Consider the following 17,349-nt stretch of genomic DNA (forward strand, 5'->3'; position numbering starts at 1 on the left):
AATGCAAGATAGTAGATTAACCAGTAAGATTTTCAGATATTTGTGGAGTAAGAAATCAACGACAAGCTGGGTCAACGAAGTAAGAAAGGATTTAGAAAAAAACAATATAACAACAGAAGAAATAAATAATAGAGAAGGCTTTCGGTTAAAAGTATTGAAAATAGAAGGATTCCAAGGTAGGAAAGTAAAAACGACTGGTTCAAAGTGGTCTGAAGACAGAAAGAAGAAACATAGTGAACAGATGAAAGCGTACTGGAAGAAAAGGAAAGAACAAAGAAGAAGGAATTGAAATTGGCACGTGGTCCTCTGGTGGCCCATTCGAAAGAAGAAGAATGAATAATTACATACATTCGAATTAAAGACTAATGCCATTCAGCGTTCAGTCTGTAAGCCTCAGTAATTTAAATATGTAATTCCTTAATCATTTATTTGAGAATAGCTCTGTGACCTCATTTAATTTGTCACCTCTTTTACGTTTAAATCTTTGCGCTGATTTGATCTCACTCTGCTTCTCTCAACCTCTAGGACCGAATCCACCTGTCGTCCTCCTCTTGCCTCCTAGTGTAAGACCCCATCACCGAAGCTGGCTTATATGTACGCCTTCATCAATACCGAGCTCATTCCTATATTACCCTCTATCTCATCACCCGAGAGCTCTTCTGTTTACCGGGAAAGTAGGTGCGCGGTTTGGGTTACGTAACAATCAGCTTGCATTCCGGAAATAGTGGGTTTGAACCCCTCTTTCGGTAGCCCAGAAGATGGTTTTCTGTGGTTTCCCTTTTTTACACCAGGAAAATACTAGGGCTATACCTTACGGCCATGGACGCTTCCTTCCCACTCCTACCCCTTTCCTATCCCACCGTCGCCTAAGACCTATGTGAGTCGGTGTGGCGTAAAGCAAATTGTAAAAATAAAACGTCCTCTTTTGCTATTGTTCAGACCACTTTATATCAGCAATGATTCTTGTTACTCTAAGAAGAAGAAGAAGAAATAATAGAAGAAGAATATGAAGAAGAAGAAGATGATGCTGAAGAAGAAGAAGAAGAAGAAGAAGAAGAAGAAGAATGTCGCCACAGTTAACTTGTGCAGCTTGTCCCTTCACCACATTAGTCAAATTTGAATTATGGAGCAGTTACGACAAGGTCTGCTCGGCCGAGGTGGTATAAGTGTGCTTGGTTCACACCCGGAAGGACGTGGGTTCGATTTCCCGTCAGGAAACGAGTATTTATTCTCAGGGGGCAAAGAAGGCCGGGTGTAGAGATAACCACTCTACCTCACCAAGTGCAGAGGTTACGCCTTCCACCCCTGCATGGGCCTTCATGGCATGTACGGAGACGACTTTTCTTTACTTAGTATTTTACAAAGTATTCCTTGGCGGGATAGCCTTTAGTGATGTTCCTCAAACACTGCATTCAGTAAAATTTCATAGTTTCCGGTTTGAATAAAATTTTCATAGCCTCTAATTCTTCTCAAGCGAAGAAACCTGTTTGAAAAAGAATTCGAGATAAATGAGGAGAAAGAAAGAAAGAAAGAAAGAAAGAAAGAAAGAAAGAAAGGACTATCTTCTTGAAATTAAATTACTAATGACTCTGTGGTTCCTCTCTTAACACCAGTTTCTTAGCACGGAGTTCTTTTTACACTCCGGGCCGCTAACACACGATGCTCAGTTATTAATTTTCACTTTACTCCTTCATGTGCTGCTGTCGCTGAGCTGTTGAGGTGAAGCATGTTATTATTATTATTATTATTATTATTATTATTATTATTTTAGTATAAACACCAAATATATCACTAGGTATCGTTTACTTGTTGATATCGTTCGAACATGGAGTCTCAAATGATCTTCCTTCCACGTTTCAAATTCGACTATTGCTGCCGGGATCGAACTCACAAGTTTGGGATCATTCTATCACTGAACAATAGAAGGAGCTAATCGACTCTGGAAGAGTAGTAGAAATTAAATGAAACAGAGCTAATTAAGGGCTAGTGTGACTGCATTACAGTATCAGATCAAACGGACAAAGTACGACCATTTTGCTGGGCCCATATTAGTATGATGTTGCATAAATGGTCACTTTCCATTCCCCCACCCCTTTCTAAGATTCTCTATTACCGTCCAGCCTTTCCACATTATTTCCGAAATCCTTCCCTTTATTTCTTTTTGGATTCTAGAATTATGTTCACTTTCCTGGGCTTTTCTCGATTATCTTGATTCGGCAGTACATATGGATTTGATCCAGTTTCACTGCAGAATGCGTATCCTTACGCCAAGCATAATATGTATCTCTTTAATGGATCTTAACGTGTTATGTTGATTGATTGATTGATTGATTGATTGATTGATTGATTGATTGATTGATTGATTGATTGATTGATTGATTGATTGATTGATTGAATACGAACACATATACGCAATCTCCGAGCCATAGGAATGAATGAGACTGGCTGAAATCCCTCAACCGGATGAGTACCGGACCTGGGACCCTCTCTAACCGAAGACCGCAACGCTTCCATTAAGATAAGGAATTGCATGACTCTAGAATTATATATACTGCTCCATTTCTTTCTTCGACTTACAGTTCTCTATACAGTACATTAACTCTTCTTTGGAGTCAATTTTCATAGGCTACGCCTTTTTACGATGACAGGTAGCACACATTACAGAAATTTAACCAACTAAAAGGCAAGATCTCTTTCATTTGGATGGCATAATAGTTATTGATTTATTCATTAAATTTCTCTTTATTCACAAAATCTTACATCACCGTAGGTTACGATGTAATTATTGAATAAGATTATCATTTGGTTAATGTACTGTGAATTGGTATGGATTTTAAGAAATCATACGTGAACTGCGGAGAAATCTCCAATTAAGATCCCAGACCCCGGCCGGGAATCGAACCCAGAACTCCTTGGACGAATGGCTAAAACTGTACCACTCAGGCCCGGAAATGGAGATTTGTCGTTGATGCAGTCAACATTTGTGTGTAGCTGTTAATTATTTGCCCATAAATTTCTTCGTTCTTGAGAGTTTCTCAGTTTAAAGGAATAATATTATTATCAAACACTCGTTGTTGTTGTTGTTGTTGTTGTTGTTCAAACCACCTATATACTTATGAAAAGGAAATTTTCCTTCCTTTATGAGTTTAGTGCAGGCAATCTCAAACAAAGTGATATCTAGTTCATTCAGTACGTTTACAATGAAGTTCTGGCTACGAATATGATCAAAGGAATCCTTTCAACATGTCTATATTTCCTCCTAGTACTTGCATCTTCAGAGAATAACTCTACTCAAATGATATACTTCTCATGTTTGTAGAGATTCAAAGAAAAAGAATCCTTGCAAAGTCAGACTTTCCACTTTGTACTGAGACTCGAAGAACAACATTTTTCCTTGCCCTTCTTTGTATGCATCGCCCTCGTTCAATCGCACTTCAAAACAAATGAAGCGAATGGAAGCATTTTATTACGCAGAAAGAATAAGAGTGCCAAATATAGAATATGCCCCTAATATAGAACACCCCAATATCTATTAAGTTAAGGAATTGCTGCATGGAAGAGGTAGAAAGATGTACAAGGAAGGGCTCTGTGGTGACGAATTTAAGGGCGTCACTTGAGCTGCGTTATTTGTTTGTGACAGTCGACCGAGTGATTTTCAGCCTTCAAGAAGTTTTGGGAAGGTAAGAGTTGCAGTCCTTTACAAACCAACGTCTTACCAGAACATCAAAATACGTGTTAGCTGTGCGTAGAGAGTGAACTAACCATACAAAAGTAATTAGTAAGATAGAAATTATATGTCGCTGGATATGTATTATGGAATAGTATTCCATATTAGTAGCCATACTTTTGCAATATGCATAGGCAGTTTTTCTTTCCTTCAGAACCATGGCCGGTCGGAAGAACAGTTTGCAGAGTAAGGTTCGGAAGAAGTGGAAGGAAGAAGACATGCAACAAACTATCACTGCAGTAAGGACAGGGAAAATGGGGCACAAAATCGTAGCAAGATTAAGTATTGTACCAAGAACAAATTTGTTTCGTTTGGCAACAAAGAAAGAGACAACAGCAGAGAAAAAATACTTTCCTCAAAGAAAGCTAGATCTGCAACTGCGTCTAGAGTAAACGTTGAAGAACTCAATCAACCTTCGTGCAGTGGGTTGAGCAGAACTAAGCCTACGCGAAAAGGATAATAATAATTTAATGTTATTTTCTTTACGTCCCACTAACTACTTTTACAGTCTTCGGAGACGCCGAGGTGCCGGAATTTATTCACGCAGGAGTTCTTTTACGTGCCAGTAAATCTACCGACACGAGGCTGTCGTATTTGAGCACCTTCAAATACCACCGGACTGAGCCAGGATCGAACCTGCCAAGTTGGGTTAGAAGGCCAGCGCCTTAACCGTCTGAGCCACTCAGCCCGGTACGCGAAAAGGAAAGGAGAAGAGAAGAGATGACAGTTCGTCTTCGGTTAAAGAATCAATCAGCATGGGTGACGAGTAATCTGATCTTGATATAGAGGAACATGGAAAAGTGGACCTAAGTGATGAAAATGCCACATTCTTCTACTGTGACGGCAAGTATTCCGGAGATAGAAGGGACGAGAAATGGATTCAGTGCTTAGAGTGCATGTTATGGTGCCATATCGAGTGTTCAAGTGCAGAAGCTTCCTATTTGTGTGTAAATATTTGCTAATAATGGTCAATTATGTTAAATTATATTCGTGAGTTTCTTATTTCAAACATGTAAACTACGAACTTTCATTAAAATAAGAAGCTAAGGAGTAAAATGATAGTATTACACATCAGGGACACTTTTTCAAACCAAGAAAAGTACAATATCCATCATATGTTTTAATTTTCAACAATATTAAGTGTTAGTCAAACTTAAAGCAAGTGTCTGGAAAGTAGACAGACTGTAGCAACAATACACGCATTTACAGTCTTAAAATGTCAAAAAAGGAGTTCGTAATATTTGTGAAAATAAAAAGGTATTGCATGTTTGGTACTCCTCTATTAAAAGTTTTATTGTCAGGCTGTATAGCCGAGATGGTACAGCTCTGGCATTCTGAGCCCATGTTGGTGGATATGATCCCGGTTCAGTATGGTGGTACTTGAAGTTCAAGTACGTCAGCCTCGTACTTAAATGAGCTCTCGTTGAACAAAATTCCTGCACCTCATCGAATCAGAGAAGCGTACGAGTGATTAGTGAGACTTAAAATCAATAACATTAATTATGAAGAATCCTGTACTTACTTTGCATATACGAAAAGAAATACAGATAAATATTTCTTTCTTGGAATATCAACAGAAACACTACGTCGAAGTGTTCATGATTTCCTTCTCTTCTGGGGTTTTGTTTTAATTCGTAGGCTAACAAGAGGTATAAAAGAAACTATATAAGCAGTCCCCGCCATATCGGTCCATAGGAATTAAATTTCTGAAAATATTCTAAATCCTCAACTGTTTGTATTTTTATAACATAACTGATATAACGGTATCTGTCAGACCCCAGATATATACTATTAAATTAAATGTTTTCTAATTTTTGTTTCGCTGTTTGTAGAACTTAATTCCTTAAAAATGTTTTCAATCATGTTACAGCAATTTTAAAAGAAAAAGTTACAAACCCAGAAGAAAATACCAAAATGAAGTTCCTGGAAAATGGGCTATTCTATTTTTCTGAATATCTAGGGAAAAAGTTCTTGATCATGTCTCTGTTTTGTCAGTTAAGAGAAGCATAATTAAGATAAAAACCAAAAAGTACAATTTGATATCCAAAATCCAGCTGGTTAGTGTGAACATTTTTCCTTATTACAGGATGCGCTACAATTTTTTATAAATAATTATTAATTTGGTGGGATGAAACGTGGACGAACGTGGGAACGTATACCAGCCATCTCGCGTACTTATGATACTAGCTGAGGGTTAACTGTTACTTACGACCAAAGAGAAATCTCGGTACTAAATTTCATTTTCATTTTTTGGTAGGTCCAGAGATTTTGTGATGAATCAGTGAGTGGTATTCCGCATGTATATTTTCAGTATTCTGGAAATAATTTCACACAAAATGTATATACAGACAGACCTGCGTTTAACCGCGGCTTCGCATGCATGAATTATTTGATAATAAATCAATTATATCTCGCTCTTGTTATCTCGTGAGACAGTGGCAGTGCGTTACCTACAATCATGCGAACAGTATGTGAAGCTTGTCTGATTAAGTGGCAGAAGCGACCACACATAAAGACATTCGAGGAAATCCAGATCTTGCGGTAGTGGAGCAATCCTTCTGTCTCGCTTTGCCGCTTTATTTGCAATCAAACGAGCAGAATGTGCCCCAGAGAACCGCACGCGGTTTGTTGAATACTTTCTAAGGTGATAACACTGATTGAAAATATATACCGTAGCATGTATTATCATTAGTTATTAAATTATATTGTTTACTTCGGAGTTCGGAATTTGGACAATGCAGTTTCTTTCTTAATCTGTTTAAACTTCAGGGTTAGCTTTTCCATCGGACTCAGCGAGGGATCCCACCTCTACCACCTCAAGGGCAGTGTGCAGGCACTGGGTCGCGAGATACAACTGGGGAGGATGACCAGTACCTCGCCCAGGTGGCCTCACCTGCTATGGTGAACAGGGGCCTTGCGGGAGGATGGGAAGATTGGAAGGGATAGACAAGGAAGAGGGAAGGAAGCAGCCGTGGCCTTAAGTTAGGTACCATCCCGGCATTTGCCTGGTGGAGAAGTGGGAAACCACGGAAAACCACTTCCAGGATGTCTGAGGTGGGAATCGAACCCACCTCTACTCAGCTGACCTCCCGAGGCTTAGTGGACCGCGTTCCAGCCCTCGTACCACTTTCCAAATTTCGTGGCAGAGCCGGAAATCGAACCCGGGCCTCCGGGGGTGGCAGCTAATCACACTAACCACTGCACCACAGAGGCGGACATAATGCATTTTACCTAAATATTTTCAGACTAGGGGCTGGACGTAAGAGTATCCTTGACTCCAAGCTCGAAATTTTCATTTAACACGAAAGAAGAGCAATTTTCTGGGAAACAGCGGAAGTTAGGAAAGTGCATATGAGGATTTGTATAGGTTCTTTTAGTGTGTAAGTTTGCACGTTCATCCCTTGCTTTGGTGTTCATTAGACAAAGATAGCGTCCAAGCGTTTTTTCTGGAAAACTGTCGAAGTTAGGAAGGCAATAAATACAAAGTACTTTGTAGGAAACTGAATTATAGGTGCTAAAGGTAGGCTTCATTTTTAAAAAGAATGCTCTATCAGGCAATTTATTCACTTTCGATGTACCCAGGAGTACATCTTCCTCTGATTTGATGCACATGTCTTTTCGTTGCTTTACAGTAAGTAGCTTGTATGTTAATCGAATGTGTCGGGCCGAGTAGTTCAGACGATAGTGTGCTAATTTCATTGCTTGGATATTGTGAATGCAGGTTCAATTCATCAACTTTATTCCGCACGTGTGAGATTATTTTATTTTAGGTTTGAGTGCTGATTTAGTAGATTTAACTGTAGATTAAGGAGACTCCCGGCACTAAAAGCCATATGCCATTTCAATGCATATCAAGTAAAATTATTTCTTGATCATTTGTTAGTTCCTTCCGAACACATTTTGTGGTAATGCTTATTTGAACATTGGGTTTTTCTTAGATATTCCAACTTAACTTGTAAAAGCACCATATTTTGTAATAAATATTCTACAACAGACCCAAAACAACTGTAAGGTAGTTTAGTTCTCTTAAGGCTCCATTCGGGAGCTGTATAAAATCCTGTGTTGATATTTATAACCTGTGGCCAACAATAATAACACGTAAATTTTCAGTTCAGCTACGAAAGCCAGGTTTTCAACGGATCGTGTAGATTTACTCACACTTTTAATTCTGGGTCTGAGTTTCCGATTTTCAGGTTAGTTGAACTTTTTTCGTGGTTTTCGCCATCCTCACGTTTCACTGCTACATTGTCAGACTCATTGGCTGAATGGTCAGCGCTCTGGCCTTCAGTTCAGAGGGTCCCGAGTTCGATTCCCGGCCGGGTCGGGGATTTTTACCTTCATTGGTTCATTCCAATGGCCCGGGGGCTGGGTGTTTGTGCTGTCCCCAACATCTCTGCGAATCACACACCACACACAACACTATCCTCGACCACATTAACACGCAGTCACCTACACATGGCAGATGCCGTCCACCCTTATCGGAGGGTCTGGCTTACAAGCGCTGCACTCGGCTAGAAAAAGCCATACGAAATTATTATTATTACTGCTATATTTAAAGGAAGAATGTAATAATTTAATGTACTTCGTTTCAACTATTTTCAAATATCTTTTCAACAAATGTGACTCTTATATTTGTGTTTTAATGCAAAATTTTATATATTTTGCAAATGAAACTTTAAACGAAACCTTTAGTTTAAAAACATTTTAGTAGGCAAAGTTTTGCTTCTTATTTGAAGTCATCATACCTTCCTTTTAACCCTGTCGACCGGCGAATTCACGTCTTAGGATTTCAAGAGTTGAATATACTACCGGAGCAGCTGTCGTAGAAGATGACGGACGACCGACGGGTGACCCAAAGGTTCAAAATGTTATTCAAGTTTCGCTTGGGATAATCAAATGATCATAAATATGTCTATGGAATCGGGTGGTTGTGGGTTCGGATCCCACTGGTGTCTGGTTGGCCATTTTTGTTCTGTACTTAACATCTTTTCAACACGTACTAAATGTGCGTAACACGACCTAATAGGTTGAAAGTCGGTTTCGAATAAATATGTCTGTTAATAAAATGTTTAACACAATATTACCTAGACTGTGGTGTGAATTATTGACGGATGGCTGTAACATACAGATCCATGACCTGTGCAGCTCTCGAGGTACTGTTGCTAGGTAACATGGTGTCATACATTTTGTTATATGACCCTATTTAGTTACATACGAGGACATTTTTCGGAGGACCTCCAGCTCTAAGTCATATTTATGTCAAATATGTTGTTCATACTGCTAATTTTAACTGGATGTTCGAAAATCCAGTTAGAAAATTTCTACATTCTTCTTCACCACCTTTCTGACATCCTGCACCTTGCCCAAAAGGATGCCTTTTTTGACACGACGTTCTGTGGATGTATTATTGCTGATGCTTGTTTCTGTGGTGATTGGTAGTGTGCTGTGTTGTGTGCAGACGAAGAGATGTGTATTGAAGGAAGCAAAACATGGCATTCTCCAAGCCAGACGAATAAACAAGACGTGGCTAAAATCTACGATCCTTCCGTAAACTAAGCCCACAACCCTGTGAATCGAAGGGCGTACCGCCACCCACACAGCCAAGGATCCAGACTAGAAACATTCTACACATTTTTAACGTAAAATACTTTTTTGGGGATGATCAACTTAGCCAAAAACGACATACAGACAGCGCTATCAACAGCCCTAAAGCGAATCGAGACATCGGCCAAAGAAAGGCAAGGGCCACGAAGGGCGTGAAAATGAAAGACACCCTAGGATTCGCAAAGCTAATATCGTCAGGGTTGAAAAAGAACAAGATTTGACCAAGAGAGATCGGATAGTATAGATAAACGTGAGGAACCTGGTACAAGTAGGTTGAATCAATGCAAGGACTCAGCAGAAAGCCCCGTGGTCACCAACCCATGCTCTCAAGTAAAGAGCACCTGGGACCAATTTTAGTCGCCTCTTACGACAGGCAGGGGATATTGTGAGTGTTATTCTACTGCCCCCACCACAGTGGGACGTAAAAAATGAACCTTTTGTTTATATATTACGTGTTTAGTTTATCTATTCGTGCATCTTAAACACTATTATGTCAAATAATAATAGTTTATTAGAATATAATCATCACAGTAATAATTATATACAAATTGTAAATAGTTATGCAATATTAATAAAACTAAAATGTCTGAATTACTTGGTAGTGCTACTTGGGATAAGAGAAAGCTTCTATAAAACATGTGTCAGTAAATTTGGATAATAAAATATTATAAACGGCATTTTTCATGTAGGCTACATATCATTTCACTTTTATAAGAAAAGAATTCTTCACGTTGCTTTTTCATGCGAATTGGTAAAATCTTTTTATCTCTAATTACCGCAAAGATAGCAAAAGGTACCGGTGATTGTAATACCGCCTTATTCAGAATATTTACATTGTGAATATGTGTTGTGTGACATGAAGAGGAAAACTCTTGGAAAGGCAGTCACGGAATGTAAAGGTTTCCTTCCCATACTTTGTCACTTGTATCAGCCAGTAACTGGCCGATTGACTGCCTGCACAGCAGACAAAAGTATAAGGACTATCAATCTCCATTGGTGCTTATAGATTTTCTGTCCCATACATCAGAGCTCGGGGCGAAACATTCAGTATATGGACACGTAACAAGCTCATATCGGCTAGTTCGTTATTCATTACCTGAGGGAGTTTACACCGGTTCACGCCGGGACAGGAAAACATCGTAACTCAGCAAGAGTGGTGATAAAGATGACCTGTAGTCGATGTGTTGTTTGAGTCATCAGTCCATAGACTAGTTTGATGCACTAATCCAATTTCTTCAACTTCAGATGGCATTTCATAACCAATAAGTTGTGGTCAGAGTCCACGTATGCTCCTGGGAAAGTTTTGCAATCCAACACCTGGTTTCTGAATCTCTGCCTAATCATAATGAAGTCTATTTGATACCTTCCAGTGTCTCCATGTCTCGTGCACGTATACAGGCGTCGTTTGTGGTGTTTGAACCAAGTATTAGCAAGGACTAAATTATGATCAGTGCAGAATTCAACCAGCCAACTTCCTCTTTCGTTCCTTTGTCCCAATCCGAATTCTCCTACTGTATTACCTTCTCTTTCTTGGCCTGCCTCTGCATTCCATTCTCACATCACAATTACAGTCTCGTCACCTTTTACATATTGTATCAAATCTTCTGTATCTTCATATATTCTTTCGACTTCCTCATCATCCGCTGAACTAGTAGGCATATAGACCTGCATTATTGTGGTGGGCATTGGTTTGGTGTCTATTTTGACGACAATAATTCTTTCACTATACTGTTCGTAGTAGCTTACCCGCTGCCCTATTTTCTTATTCATTATTAAACCAGCTCCTGTATTTCCCCTGTTTGATTTTATGCTGATAATTCGGTAGTCGCCTGACCAAAAATCCCGTTCTTCCCGTCAACGTACTTCACTTATACCAACTACATCTAACTTTAATCTATCCATCTCCCTTTTCAGATTCTCTAACCTACCACAACGATTCAAACTTCTAATATTTCACGCTCCGACTCGCAGAATGTCAGTATCCATCTTCCTGATGATCGCCCCCTCTCGTGTAGTCCCCACCCAGAGATCTGAATGGGGGACTAGTTTACCTCCGGAATATTTTACCCGGGAGGAAGCCATCATCAGTACATCATTCATACAGAGAGAGTTGCATGTCCTCGGGAGTTAGTTACGGCTGTAGTTTCCCGTTGCTTTCAGCCGTGTAGCAGTATCAACACAGCTAAGCAATGTTGAGTATTATTACAAGGCCATATCAGTCAGTTGTAGTCGATACCTGACAATATTTGTCATCGACAGATACTAGTACCCAATGCACACTCTGTGGACCAGTAGTAGGTTGTCTGTCACTGAATTCGTAGATTTTAGGGTTCAGTGGTGAGTGCAAGTATCTTTGGATTCAAATATGTTCCAACTATGTCTGGCTATTTATGTCTTCAATTTAGACGGCCTTGGGTTCTTTTCTCGGTCGTTTCGGGGATGTTAACTTTTTTCGTTTAATTCCTCTGGTGTGGGGACAAAATGTTTATGTTCGTTTCAGTACACATCTCTCCTCATCCACATACAACGCACCAAACTTTCCACCACATACTACACACCGCACTACTAAGACAGAGCGAGTTAGTCGCGCGGTTAGGGGGCGCGCAGCTGTGAGCTTGCATTCGGGAGATAATGAGCTCGAACCTCACTCTCGGCAGCCCTGAAGATGGTTTTCCATGCTTTCCCATTTTCTGGTAAGGCTTACAAAAATAGTTGAATCACTTTTGATCCCAGGACAAGCTGGTTTTAGAAGAGGGAAGAACTGCACATCACAAATCCTCCATTTGACCCAATATATTGAAGATGGTTTTGAAACTCGGAAAATAATTGGAGCAGTCTTCATCGACCTAACTGCGGCCTATGACACAGTTAGTCACCAAATTCTGTTGAGTAAAATTTATAAGATAACAAAAGACAAGAAGCTGACAGAATTCCTTCGATGTCTTCTTGAAAATCGAAGATTCTTTGTAGATTTCAAAGGGCGACATAGTCGTCGGAAGAACCTCAGGAATGGCCTACCCCCAAGGTAGTGTTTTGTCTCCAATATTATTTAATATTTACACGAATGATCAACCCTTGCCAAAAGGAACAAATGCTTCATTTATGCACTTGATCAAGCCATTGTCACCCAGGGTGATCAGTTTGAGAGTGTTGAACGGAGACTAATGGAGGCCTTAGATGAACTGAGTCCATACTACAGAGAAAACCATCTAAAGCCTAACACCTCAAAGACCCAAGTTTGCGCTTTTCACTTAAAGAATATGCAGGCAAGAAGGAAACTGAAATTTTCTGGGAAGGTGCTCTCTTGGATCATTGCTCAACACCTAAATATTTAGGGGTGACTCTGGATCGTGCACTCACGTATGAACAACATTAACACGAAACGCAAAGTATCTACGCGAAATTCCATTCTTCGCAAGTTATGCGGTACCAGCTGGGGAATACAAGCTCAAACAATGATAACTACTGCTTTAGCACTGAGCTACTCTGCAGCAGAATATGCATGCCCTGTTTGGTATAGATCATATCATGCCAAACAGGTAGATATTGCTTTAAATGAAACTTGCGGCTTATAACTGGTTGCCTAAGATCTACACCTTGTGATAAGGTATATTGCTTGGGTGGCATTGCTCCCCCAGATATTAGACGTGAAGTAGCTGCCAAACATTAAAGTAGACACTTTGCAAACACATCCATTACATGATTATCAACCTGCTCAACAACGATTAAAATCGAGGAGAAGTTTTCTTCATTCTACTGAGTGCCTTTCGGAGTCACCTCAATCATCAGGACTAAGTGATGGATGGATCCATCTGAAACTCTTCCAGCCGGTTATGAAGAGTCATGGTCTACATGGAAGAGTCTGAACAGGCTACGGTCTGGGGTCGATCTATCTAAGAACAATATGAAGAAGTGGGGTCTATCTGAAGAGTCAACCCTCTGTGCCCTCGGAGAAGAACAAGTCATGGCGCACCTCCTTAGCTGCAACCCCTGCCCTCTCGTTTGCACCATGCAAGGTTTAGTGAAGGCCACAGCAAATGGTCGAGATCTTGCCAAATTCTGGTCCGATATGGTATAATTGTTATTTTGAATGTACCTCTAGTATGTTTCTTTTTTACCAGTTAGTCCTATTAAATTATTTCTCTTTTAACTAACAATTTATATGATGTATTGCTTCTGATACGAATAAATAAAATAGCAGGAACATGCTGGGGCTGCATTAATTAAGGCTACGGCCGCTTTCATCCCACTCCTAGCCCTTTCGTGGTCATAGGACCTATCTGTGTCGGTGCGACGTAAAGCAACTTGTAAAGAAAAACACCACCCACCATATACAACACACCACACTAATCACCACAAAAGAAACATGCAATGATGCAGGCACATCTCCAGAGATTGTTATCGTCAGGAAGGGCAACCGGCCATAAGACAGGACCTAATTTGCGCCTGAAATCTGTGATCCCAGCATGGTGTGGGAAAAGTGATTGAAGAGAATAATGAAAAGACGTTGTAACTTTACCAGAAAAAGAAACTGGTAATTCCGTTGGTGTTGCGGTAGGAGAAAGAATGTGAGTATGAATGAGAAGATTCCATTGTCATGTGAGTGACATTCGATAGTCAGTTATGCTATGGTATGTTCACTTAAAGTGCAATTACGATGCGATTATCTACTGTTCAGGCATTGAAACATACGCCAATAACTACTAGTTCATATTAAAATTACTCCAGTGGAATAGAAATACGTATAATTCTGCGCCTGAAAATGCGTATCAGAGACCTCAGAGTTGTAGATATCTTGGCATTATTTTAAATGAATTACTTACTACATGCTAGTATTTCGCAGTACTTACAAGATATTGTAATAGGATATTTTAAGATCAGTGCCTAGTCAGTAACATGATATTTCATTTCCTTCCAGAACAGGGCTGATAAACATTTTATCATTTGTATGGAGTGAAAATTGGAATCTACGGAAATCTATCAACAGGGCTCCCACATTCAAACTTACAGTTACAGGACCCATATCACGTAGCCAATTCGTTCACTAAATAGGCTGCATGAATATCTCCTTTATTTTATTCTTTTTCACACAAAACTGAATGTAAACATCTTCCATATTTTGTTATACTTGAACACTTGCTACATTTCATAGATCATGAAATATACATGATGTTTGCAGTGGAAGAAAACGGAAATATATTGAAGTGTTGTTTCTACAAACTGAGAATAAATTTCACCAATGAATTTCTGAAGTACCTTCTAAGTGTGTTGAACAACAGTTACGGTACTAATTTACCATACTGCATTATTTTAAGCGTCCATGAAGTAATATGTCGTCTAGAACTCTAGTTCAGAACGAAGTTCTCAAAAGGGAACCAGAATTTAATTTCAGGAATTGTGAATATAATTGTCAAGAAGACTTTTTGTACTGAAGTTCCTTTGGTTTTTCAATCTGTAATTGCCTAGTTTCACCCCAGTGTGACATTAATTGAGAAATGTTTGTTCAAAAGGTGCTATTTCCATTTCACATAAATTTTTAGTATTTTGTCCGTATTCATTGCAGTAGTTGAATACTATGGAATGTCATGAGCAATATAGACAACATATACGAAATCCTTTAAAGGTAGTACCATATGTCAAGTCACACTGAAATATTTAGAATATTTAAGTTTATTCCTATTTAAATACTTAGGAACTTAAAACTTTGAAATTATCTTAATGATGCCCTCCTTTGTCTCTAAACCAGGATTTTTATTTTGGACCCACACCAATGACAGAGCAATTGTCTTACAAAAAACTCATAGTAAATACTGGGATTGATACGAAACAGGAAATCATTAAGCTATGTTCTAGACTTCAAGTTCCTAAGTGTTAAACAGAAATAAAAATAAATATTCTAAGTACTTGAATGTGATTTGATAGAATCTGGTGATGTTCTTTCAAGAACGGAACATGTCATTCATTGTTTAATAGTGTATATGTTTATTCCCTGTTTATTAATGTGTTTTTACAGGTATGTTAGAGTGCAATACTTATATTTAACTTGTGAGTTCAACAAATTGAAAAGCTTTCACAATACATTTATCTGAGTCGACACTGGAATGTATGGCTTCCTTATGTTTTTTTTGTTGTTTTTTTGCTATTTGCTTTACGTCGGACTGACACAGATAGGTCTCATGGCGACGACGGGACAGGAAAGGCCTTGGAGTGGGGAGGAAGCGTCCGTATCCTTAATGAAGGTACAGCCCCAGCATTTTCCTGGTGTGAAAATAGGAAACCACGGAAAACCATCCTCAGTACTCCACTATACGTGCTTTAGCATTACTTCATGTCTGCACTTTGGAGTTCTCTCCTAAACAAATTATTAGTTTAGATCAAAAGTCTGTGCTTATCGTATAGAATTGATGAAGGTTGCTCAATGGACCCCTGACAGGCCTTATAAAAAAATGGTGAATCAAACTATGAAACTTCCCTGTCCCATTTTGACTAGCCGCCACTGTATTCTAATGTATACAATGAGTTCCTTCCTCAGAGTTAACTGATTGCCTTGCGCCATTATTAGGCTACTTCTGTAGTGAGGTAGTAGAATCTTGTTGCCAACCATATCTGTTGTGTGTCCAACAGTTGTCCCGTTTCTCCATGGGGTCGTTTATGAACTCAGATGAATCTTCGTAGCCAGTTTTATAATCGGATGCAAACTTATGAAAGGAGTTAATGACATGAAATGAATGACATGCTATATGACAGTAGAAAGGGAGAGGGTAAAACCCGGCACCGGCACATAGGTTACTCCTGTCGAATAGCACCGAGGGGTCTGCTCAGGTATTTAGGCCCCCATTCGGTGGATGAATCACCATAAACAGCGTCGTATCCTCCTACTCCGTACACCTGGTTTGGAATTTAATACAGTCTTTGGCACACAATTTAGTGATTAGAAATGTTACTTAGTTGTGGATGAGAATAGGAAACTGTGCATCTTTCATGGGTAAATCCGAGTAAGAACTACGAGACTGTTCCTATTACTTTTGAAGCAAGCCAAAGTGAAGGTAAAGGCTTCTACTATCCATAACATCGGCGCTTGTGGTGGGGAGGGTGTGTGTGTGTAGAGTGGTTAGCTCAGCGCCCAGCCGTCCTTGACCCCAGGAATTAACATAGTACCCATTTTTGCTGCAGGCTGAGTGAACCTCAGGGCCATGTGCACCCCTGAAGTGGAAACATATTACTTTAAAAATTTCGACGTCCTTTTTCGTGATCCTTTATAATTCTTTAACCTTGGATAAAATATTCTTTAGGAACTTCATGATTGTTACCTTTTTTTGTTGATTCCATTTGTAAATTGCAATTACTTTTAAGGATGTAGAATATTTTGAAATCCTCAATGAATGAAAAACTTACTAACAAATAGACAATCCATTTTTAATGTACATCAACGACAGGCCGAAGTATGCCTAAAATAATACAGGAGTACAATAAAGTCTCTGTTTCTCGATCTGTAAAAGGCAGTCTTCAGTAACCATTTTATGCTATAGTTTGGAGTAAAGAATCAAACTAATAATTATAAATCTCATTTCCATATTAATCGCAATATGCTTCACAAAAGAAATTCTCTATTCACCTCAATAATTTTGTTATATTATATAATTTACACGGACTATTTAGGACTTTTAGTTTTAGTGAAAACGCAGGAATGGCCTAATATCTCACGAGAAGGAAGTTGGGAGCTAATAGAGAGGTGGACATGCGATCTACTGAAATACTTACACCAGGAGGAAGACGAGTAATGTTAGCTTCAAGCAAAGCTTGTACATTCCAAACTACTCCGTTGCGAATTGTGCGGAACTCTAGTTATCAACGTATCAGCCGAGATAAGGGTGATGATGATAATGCTTGTTGTTTAAAGGGGCCTAACATCGAGGTCATCGGCCCCTAATGGTACGAAATGAAAGAACAAAAATGTCAAATTCATCCACTGACCAAAAAAAAAAAATAATGTCGTCATGAAGAATGAATGGATCAAC

Source organism: Anabrus simplex, chromosome 3, assembly GCF_040414725.1.
Source record: "Anabrus simplex isolate iqAnaSimp1 chromosome 3, ASM4041472v1, whole genome shotgun sequence".
Lineage (NCBI taxonomy): Eukaryota > Metazoa > Arthropoda > Insecta > Orthoptera > Tettigoniidae > Anabrus > Anabrus simplex.